Source organism: Argopecten irradians, chromosome 1 (genome assembly GCF_041381155.1).
Source record: "Argopecten irradians isolate NY chromosome 1, Ai_NY, whole genome shotgun sequence".
NCBI classification, from domain to species: Eukaryota; Metazoa; Mollusca; class Bivalvia; order Pectinida; family Pectinidae; genus Argopecten; species Argopecten irradians.
The window spans coordinates 64,045,166-64,054,045 of record NC_091134.1 but is presented as its reverse complement, the minus strand read 5'-3'; the positions used below and the strand labels follow the sequence as shown (position 1 = coordinate 64,054,045).

The window sequence follows — 8,880 nt, the reverse complement described above, 5'->3', positions numbered from 1 at the left end:
CAAACACCTTTCAACTCATTTGGAAGTTTATTTTTCAATAATGAATCACGAATGTTCTCAAACTCTCGTTGAATATCGGCTGCACTAAACATTGGAGTGGGACCGACCGCACCCTCGTGGTGGAAATCGTCACCGCGAAAAAAGCGTGACTCATATTCTTTTCTTCTCCTGTCACTCTCTGACTCCTCAATTCCTTCATTCGATCGTTAATGTTGGTTTGTGACTCCTCTATCGACTGTAGAGTTGCATTAATCTTTTCAAATTGTCCAAAAATCGAACTTTTTTCGTCTTCGTAAGACATGGTCGTCTGCCCGTGAGAATGGCACTTTTGACAAAGACAACGTAAAACGGTTTACGACGTTCGATGTCGTAAACCTGACTAACAATGTCGTAATCGTGTAACTACAGTCATTCTGTTTGATCTCCTGACAAGAATGTTGAAAAACCGCATCAAAATCGGCCACTTCAGTACCGAGATACCGCCCTCACGAACTGCCCGATTTTTACCGGGGGCCCTGTATATCGACTGCTTATCAGGGAATAAGCCACGGATGTGACGTCACGAGGACAACGGCAGTGAGTTGTTTGGTAGTGGGGGTTATAGCACATAGGTGACCTTATGTATTCCTGAAATGCGTTTCACGAGAAATTTACAATTATATATAGTTATTGGGACCTTGACGAATTTTTCTCATTTTTAAATGTGTTGTGTAGACTCAGAAGTATGAACAAACAATTTCATTAACACTTAATGCAAGGCTTTTATCAATGTAAGATATTATCAAACATATTTTTTCAATTATCCATTCTCTTATTCTCTGTATATTGAGTGAAGTCCTTAAAGTAAAACCTGAAAATCCACTATACATATTAGCTTCCCTTGCAACGAATTTAATTGATAATTTATATCAACGGTTCAGCAATTTATACTTTGTTTTAGTAAGAATGATATGAAGAGATAGTGTTACAAAAAGTAGCTTTTTCGTTCTATGAGTAACGTAATGGTTTAATTTCATGTTTGTTTTTTTCTGTTTTTATTGAGTTTCTGAGATTTGTATGTATATTTAAATGAAGACAGCTGTTTTGATCCGTTGTTTTCTTTGATTTCCTTGTCCCCAAGCATCTGAAGTGAATTACATGAATATGGATATAACATTCTTTAAGTACCACAAGGTACAACTACAATTGATTATCGACTTAGATATAACATACAAGGAAATATATATTTGTCAATTAAGAGTTTACAATTATTATTAAATTGAATAAAGAATGTAATTTCAAAATTAATTTACTGGTATTGTATAATGAAAATATTTTACTTTATCTGAAGACTTTCGTTAAACATATTGTATTTGGGGAATGGGGATTAGCTAAGGTAAAGTCTATTCACTTGGCTATGAGAAGTACATTTAGCCTATAGATAAATGAACAAGCGATCTATTATTTTAAATACTGATATTAAAAACAACAAATTATTTATCAGACATTAGAACAATTAGAAGAAAACTCATTTACACAACATTTATAAAATAAGCACGACCCATGAATATAATATTTGACTATCTTCTGTTTACATTGACAACTTCTACTTTCACTTTTGATACTGTACTTCCGGCATGTAGTGGTCATTTCCGGATAGACCGAAATTCGTTAGATATATAGTAATCATCAATAATCACCGAGCTTAAATCCGAGATCGAATATTAAGCTCTTATAATGAAAATGTACATTATGGATCAATGGTTATTCAAAGATTATAATAAAAATATTTACATCTTAAATTTACTGATCATTGACGTTAGCAACTGACACAAAAACTTATGACACTTGTAGTTTAAAACTCGCTCATTCAGATCAGATTAAACTAGTAGAGAAAAGTATACATTTCAGATTAAAAAGACAAAAAATCATAAATCAATATTACATACAGTTACCTCAATGATGAAATTGATATTGAATCGAGGAACATGATTTACACAAAGATGTATTTCGGCACATGTCGGCAGTCATTCTATTTACGGAAAGATCTCACAAGGGAGATAACTCTAACAAAAGTTGTAATTTAAGGTAACGCTTCACTGAACCACAAAGGTTCGCATAGATAATACTGATAACTTTAAGGTAAACTGATTTCTTACAGAACATGGTCTACCCTAGAGTTAAATTATAGGTAAAACAGATAATAATGCTGCTAAGATTCCGAACATTCAAATTTACGCATTTGTTAATTCGTTTCTTTTGTTAGAAAGACTGCGACACAGAATACATACATGTACGTAAAATATACAAATGAAAAATTTATATACAGCATTGAAAAATTAAATAACTTTTAAATCAAAATGAAACATAAATCATTTAACAATATAATGTCAAATAGCTAATATGACTGATGACGAATAAATGATTTTAAAAATAACAAAGATAGTAAAAATATAGGATTGCTTACCTGTAAATATAAATGAGACAGCTGTTTAGATCCGATGTTCTTTATTCCTTGTCCAAGCTCTGAGTGAAGAGCTGGACGATGAACCAAATCTAAACAGACTGTCCGAAGAACTTTTTCCGTATTCTGATTGGTCAGCCAATCAGATCTAAGATCAAGGTAAGACAATCGGACAATACCGTTTACTGCGACACAGCGCACTGGCATCTAATCACACTGTCGCTAATTGATACTTAATGCCTGACACGGCTGTCAGATAATTAACTGACCAGGTAAAATCACAGGTGCCTTGTAAATGTCATAATGGTGACATAACTTGTACAAAGGGAAGATAAAATCTGGAGGAACAGGTGTTTTACTTAAAGTGACCATAGAGTAATTAAAATTGCAATTAGCTATGTAGATATTCTTTGTTTGTTAACTAGCCAACGCTAATAACACACGGCGTGGGTAGAATCTTGTTACAATGATCAAAGGAAAGGAATTACATACAATAAAGCTGACACACATGTATCTTGAGAAAGATTGTATCCCATAATTTCTTTGTGTAATTAACCTAAATTCTTGAAATAATTTCTTCGATACATTTTGATTTCTAATTCCTTTTTCTTACTAAATATGACCTTTTATTTACAAAAACAGAGAATTATAAAGAAAAGTCTAAAATAAAACTTTTTACAAAAATCACAGATTTTCACTATGAAATATCCCTATTGGTCACAAAAATCTTTGTCCTCAAAGATAAAAATGATAGTATTTGGTAAGTAAATTTATCTGGCTAGAAGCAAGATAAAAAAATGATGAAATTGGAATAATATATACAAACAATTCACACAAAAATGAGAATCATGTAAAATTGTAAAACAAGAAATTGAAATACAAGGGAGATAATCATGATTAAGATGAGAAATAACATTATTTGTACAATTAGTGAAAATAAATTGAAGATAATTTGACAAAACACTAATTTTGTACTAAGTTGTACAAGCATCTAACCAAGTACATGTATCCATATTTGAAATCATATCAACACTATTTGATTTCTATATACACAAAAAAAAATATACACACATACAGATTATGACCTTTTCCTGAGATCTGAACACAAAATTGCCAGAAATAAAGGTAAAAATTTGATAAGAGCGAACATCAGCTCTATCATAGTCATATGAAAATTTCTTTTGCCTGAATAGGCTTGAATTCATTGCATGAGTACAAGAAAAATTGCACAAACAATAAAATCAATCAACAGTAATTGTTGAATAACAATAAACAAAAATATATATACATAATATACAAGAAATTTGCATGTCATGTCTTGATCATACAAATTTGTCCTGAGACATTTCGTGATTTTTAGCTCACCTGGCCCGAAGGGCCGGTGAGCTTATGTCATGGCGCGGCGTCCGTCGTCCGTCGTCCGTCCCGTCCGTCCGTCCGTCCGTCCGTCCGTCGTCCGTCTGTCCGTCAACATTTCCTTTAAATCGCTACTAGTCATAGAGTTCTGCATGGATTTTAACCAAATTTGGCCAGAAACATCCTTGGGGGGAGGGGAACAGAACTTGTATAAATTTTGGCTCTGACCCCCCGGGGACAGGAGGGGCGGGGCCCAATAAGGGAAATTTAGGTAAATCCTATAAATCGCTACTTGTCCTAGAGTTCTGCATGGATTGTAACCAAATTTGGCCAGAAACATCCTTGGGGGAAGGGGATCAGAACTTGTATAAATTTTTGCTCTGACCCCCCGAGGACAGGAGGGGCGGGGCCCAATAGGGGAAATTAAGGTAAATCCTATAAATCGCTACTTGTCCTAGAGTTCTGCATGGATTGAAACCAAATTTGGCCAGAAACATCCTTGGGGGAAGGGGAATAGAACTTGTATAAATTTTGGCTCTGACCCCCCGGGGACAGGAGGGGCGGGGCCCAATAGGGGAAATTGAGGTAAATCCTATAAATCGCTACTTGTCCTAGAGTTCTGCATGGATTGTAACCAAATTTGGCCAGAAACATCCTTGGGGGAAGGGGAACAGAACTTGTATAAATTTTGGCTCTGACCCCCCGGGGACAGGAGGGGCGGGGCCCAATAAGGGAAATTTAGGTAAATCCTATAAATCGCTACTTGTCCTAGAGTTCTGCATGGATTGTAACCAAATTTGGCCACAAACATCCTTGGGGGAAGGGGAACAGAACTTGTATAAATTTTGGCTCTGGTCCCCCAGGGGCAGGAGGGGCGGGGCCCAATAGGGGAAATAGAGGTAAATCCTTTAAATCGCTACTAGTCATAGAGTCCTGAATGGAATGTAACCAAATTTGGCCACAAACATCCTTTGGGGAAGGGGAACAGAACTTGTATAAATTTTGGCTCTGGTCCCCCGGGGGCAGGAAGGGCGGGGCCCAATAGGGGAAATAGAGTTAAATCCTTTAAATCGCTACTAGTCATAGAGTTCTGAATGGAATGTAACCAAATTTGACCACGAAAATCCTGGGGGGAAGGGGAACAGAACTTGTATGAATTTTGGCTCTGGACCCCCGAGGGCAGGAGGGGCGGAGCCCAATAGGGGAAATAGAGGTAAATCCTTTAAATCGCTACTAGTCATAGAGTTCTACATGGATTGTAACCAAATTTGGCCACAAACATCCTTTGGGGAAGAGGAACAGAACTTATATAAATTTTGGCTCTGGCCCCCCGGGGGCTGGAGGGGTTGGGCCCAATAGAGGAAATAGAGGCAAATCCTTTAAATCGCTACTAGTCATAGAGTTTTGCTTGGATTGTGACCAAATTTAGCCATAAACATCCTTGGGGGAAGGGGAAACAGAACTTGTGTAAATTTTGGCTCTGGCCTCCGGAGGGCAGGACAGGTGGGGCCAAATAGGGGAAATAGAGGTATATCCTATAGATCGCTACTAGTCATAGAGTTCTGCATGGAATGTAACCAAATTTGGCCACAAACATCCTTGGGGGAAGGGGAACAGAACTTGTATGAATTTTGGCTCTGGACCCCCGAGGGCTGGAGGGGCGGAGCCCAATAGGGGAAATAGAGTTAAATCCTTTAAATCGCTACTAGTCATAGAGTTCTACATGGATTGTAACCAAATTCAGCCACAAACATCCTTTGGGGAAGAGGAACAGAACTTATATAAATTTTGGCTCTGACCCCCCCCCGGGGGGCAGGAGGGGTTGGGCCCAATAGAGGAAATAGAGGCAAATCCTTTAAATCGCTACTAGTCATAGAGTTTTGCTTGGATTGTGACCAAATTTAGCCATAAACATCCTTGGGGGAAGGGGAAACAGAACTTGTGTAAATTTTGGCTCTGGCCTCCGGAGGGCAGGACGGGTGGGGCCAAATAGGGGAAATAGAGGTATATCCTATAGATCGCTACTAGTCATAGAGTTCTGCATGGAATGTAACCAAATTTGGCCACAAACATCCTTGGGGGAAGGGGAACAGAACTTGTGTAAATTTTGGCTCTGGCCCCCCCAGGGCAGGACGGGTGGGGCCCAATAGGGGAATTAGAGGTAAATCCTTTAAATCGCTACTTGTCCTAGAGTTTTGCTTGGATTGTGACCAAATTTAGCCATGAACATCCTTGGGGGAAGGGGAAACAGAACTTGTGTAAATTTTGGCTCTGACCCCCTGGGGGCAGGAGGGGTGGGGCCCAATAGGGGATTTAGAGGTTAATATTATAATTCCTTCAGAAAAGAAACAATGAACCTGTATTCAGAATATTACTTGGCATTACAAACCAGGTGAGCGATACAGGCCCTCTGGGCCTCTTGTTTTTTTTTTTTTTTTTTTTTCAAAGTGAAAGAGGATGGAAATATCCATGATGACATACTAAAGTATATGCCGCATAAGGCTGCCTCAATATTTTCCTAATTGCGTGTGCCTGTGTAGGTGACAAACGGACCTTGTTAGTTGGGTAAATCCTGTGCTTGCTATTATTGTTAATAATAGAGAAACACTATACACTTAACACAGGAAAGACCCTACCAAACACTTGAATATTATTAATATCAATTGGAGGAGAAATAGTCCAGTTGTCAGGACATAAGGGTAAAGAGGCAATGCGAATCAGTTCACATGCAGTGCCAGTGGTTAGTTCAAGAAAGACAGCAGTTTTATGATTGTTGTGAAACTTTCGACGTATGCAGTAAATTGAAGTTAGTATAAATACTGTGGTCAAAAGTGAAAGTGTTACATAAGGCCATGGTGTCATTAGGGTATTATACACATTTTCAGTAAGGGTGTAAGATGTGGTTGGGTTAGGAACACCTTGAAAATGAAAGCTGGGTACATGAGGTGATACAGTAAATGCCTGAACTGTGTGAGCTTTCTGAACGAGTAACATCATAGCAGATACTTTCCTTAATTTTGAGTACAAAAAGAAAATTAAGATAATTGCTATGCCTGAAGTTGCTGTTCCTACTAGTGCGATTACACCACTAGTGTCTGGCCATGTTCCTGAAGTAAATGGAATTTGTCCTTCTAACATAGATTCAGCTAAGGATTTGAATACAGTTTCACCTCTCTTAGTTGTCTCAACAATCTTCTTTAAACTTAAATGATATTTCTGATCTGTAGCTAACTTTTCAGAAAATGAGTGATTATAGATGTTCAAATTTGGTATTTTAACATGAACAAAATCTGGGTAGGCGGTATCACCAAAAATAGAACTGTGTTGTGAGCTAGGGAAAAATTCTTGAAGAAGAGCAAGGTTGACTGGATGAATGACTGAAATGTCATTTGTATCATTCTTACATTTACCTAGACGAGGAGGTACAAAAAGATTTCCTGCTGTTACAGTACATAAACAGGGTATTCTGACTACACAAAATGAGCAACCTTTGATTATCTTCTGACCATTTGGACAGTCTAATGCTAACATTGGTATATGATACATGAGTAGAGTAGAAGGTGCTAACTCTGTAATGGTTGGTGACAATACATTAGGTAAAAATCATAAAATCACATCTAGCTTTTACAGATTCTTTATGATTATAAAAGATAGCTGATATACAGGAAGATGTTGCTACTGACGAGAGAGCTAAATGAAACTTACAGTATAAAATGTCTGTTCCTGTACAATCTTGTAATTGTTGGTGAGACAAACTGTTTACGATAGTTCGGATAGATGCAGTGACAGTCTTCATATCATGTATCAGGTCGGGGAAAACCAACCAACTTGCGTATTATACGCAAACTAGAGTATTATACCCAATTGGAGTATGGATTTGTTACTAAAAATAGCCTAAATCGCTGAATCTAAACTTTTGCTATACTTTTCAAAAAAATCGCATTAATATATGCCAAGATAAAGTACATTTTACTAAAATTTATGCATTTGAAGCGTTTGTTACTCAGTAACTTCATGCAACTTTCCTCAAAGTATTGCATCTATTTTCAATACTTTCCGACATGCAAATGAATATAAGTTTTGCATTTGTATTCTGTTTCATAGTAAAATAAAAGCGATTTTTGGGGAAAATATTTGGGGGAAAAGTTCATTTTAAAGCATTTTTATCTATTTTTTTAGTAACAAATCCATACTCCAATTGGGGTATAATACTCCAGTTTGCATATAATACGCAAGTTAGTGGTTTTTTCCCAACCTGATGGAAGCAGGAAGGGTTCCATTTACTGCAGTATATATTCTAAATCTCTCAAATTATTTTAAATTATCACTTGAGGAGTTATGTACATATATGTGAACTATATCAAATACATAATTAACATACATGATACACATACTAATGAATAATTATTCTCAAGGCTCTGTGCTAAATCTACAAATACGAAAACGTTCTGTTGGATTAGACAAACTTAGTACCAAATTCGATACCATTTTACTTTTAGGAGATTTAAACTATGACATGCTGGATACCAATAAAAGTGGTGTACTGCAAGACATATGTGATGTCTTTGATTTTAAAAATCTAATCACTCGGGCAACATGTCATGTTAAAAACTGTGTATCATCCCTTGTCGATGTAATTCTTACAAACCAGCCACAATTTTGCATAAATCCCTTTATCTGTAAATGTGGCATCAGTGATTGGCATGACATGATAAGTATTGTCATAAAAGGAAACACTCCACGTTTCGAGAAATCTAGCTGTAAATATAGAAGTTTTAAACATTTTGATGAAGAAAAATTTAGCAATGATGTAAATAAAATACCTTTTTCTGTCTGTTATATTTTTGATGACCCAAATGATGTGTATTGGGCTCATGAGAAACTTTTAAAGGATGTCATTGATGATCATGCTCCTATTAAAGAGAGGTGAACCGGACCAAATAAATTACCTTACATGAATGGAAACCTCAGACGAGCTATTTATAAAAAATGTATGAGCTTTAATAAATATCAAAATTCTAAAACTACCAAAAACTGGGAATGCTACCGGAAACAGAGAAATTTTGTGAATAAATTAAAAA

At 36.6% G+C, this 8,880-nt stretch overlaps 1 pseudogene; it reads right to left on the bottom strand.

Moving 5' to 3' along the window:
• Positions 1-5,951: 5,951 nt before the first annotated feature.
• LOC138307295 (uncharacterized) lies at positions 5,952-7,595 on the bottom strand (annotated as a pseudogene).
• Between the last annotated feature and the right edge of the window lie 1,285 nt (positions 7,596-8,880).